Genomic DNA, 1,578 nt, shown 5'->3' on the forward strand with positions numbered 1-1,578 from the left:
TTTTTTTTAAGAGACAGGGTCTTGCTCTGTCACCCAGGTTGGAGTGCAGTGGTGTGATCGTAGCTCACTAAACCTCACACTCCTGGGCTCAAGCAACCCTCCCACCTCAGCCTCCTAAGTAGATGAGACTGCAGACACACACCACCCCGCCTGACTAATGTCTTTGTTTATTTGTAGAGATGGGGTCTCGCCATGTTGCCCAGGCTGGTCTCAAACTCCTGGCCTCAAGTGATCCTCCTGCCTTGACCCCCTAAAGTGTCGGGATCACAGGTGTGAGCCACCACGCCTGGCCAGAAACCAAACATTGTAACTGTTGGGGCTGGGAACACGATACTCCGAAGTATGGCACCAAAGTATGGCTCTTTGGCGTGTGAGCACCTGTGACTGAAAGACTGGAAGGGCCTCAGGCAAGGTCTCTCTGACCTTCTCCTGCTTCCCGGTTTTTCTTTCTCCCCCAGTGAGTCATGGGAACCAGAATTCCTCTTCCCAAGAGTGGGTCGTAGAAAGTAGAACTCCTCGTCTGTGGCCGAGCGTTGCTCCCACCTGTGACCCCAGAGCTAGAACTCTCTCTCAACCCTTAAAGGCCAGAAAGGTCCCTTCTCCCTTCTCCCTTGAAGACCCTCACTCCAGAGGGTCCTGCGCCCTGCGGGGTGGGTTGGAGGGGGATGCTGCACAGAGACTAGGAAGACCCTAAAGAGACAGGCCTTCCTGGGTTCCGCTCAGTCTCTTAGATCGTGTACTTTTGTCCAGTCCCATTTCTACACAGCCGTCCGTTCTTCGTTGAACCTAAGAGTTAAAATAGAAGGTTTTCCTGAGGTCTTTGGTTCTGTCAGAATCCCGGGTTTCGGCACCAGAGGTGTCAGTGTGGGAGTCCGCCCTCGGTTCTTGGTGTGCTCGTGGCCAAAGAATGACCAGACCCACCAAAGTGTCGAGTCCAGACTATTATCCCAGTCCCCTGACTGCTTTCTTGGAAAAATCACCAGCAAGGCCAAGACGACGGAATCACCTCAGGCAGGAGCAGCTTCACGGGAGCAGCTCTTCATTGTAGAACAAAACGGGTCCGTCTCTGCGAGTGGAGAGAGACAGACCCACTCACTGACTGACCCACTACTCACGTCCTCCTGATTGCTTGAATTGTTTCCTCTCATCAGGCCAGTCCAGAGCAGGGCTTTTGGGAGGTGTGGGATGTTATCAAGTGATCAACAGGTGTCCTCCAAATTCCATGTGCGCATATATACGAGCTCCCTCTATGAAGGCCCACCTGGAGGGGGAGGTAAACTGCAATGCAGATTCAAGCTAATGGTGTATTAATTACCCTTAGGTTACTCTAGGTCAATTTCTAAATCTTACCATGCCTGGGCTGGGAATTCCTGGATTGACAAGGCATTCCCTCCTTCCCCAGCTGTGGCAGTTGGTCGGGATAGGATTAAGTGTGGGGCAACACAAAAATAGAGTGCCCGCCTATCCTTCTTCCCAGATGGAGCAATTGCTTGAAACAGCACCAAAGCAGGGACCCCTTGTCCCAAGAAGAGCCGGAGACCCTAACTATCTACCTAAGAGGTCTTCGTTTCTGAGGGC

This window comes from Propithecus coquereli, unplaced genomic scaffold (genome assembly GCF_000956105.1).
Source record: "Propithecus coquereli isolate 6110/MARCELLA unplaced genomic scaffold, Pcoq_1.0 Scaffold53, whole genome shotgun sequence".
NCBI classification, from domain to species: Eukaryota; Metazoa; Chordata; class Mammalia; order Primates; family Indriidae; genus Propithecus; species Propithecus coquereli.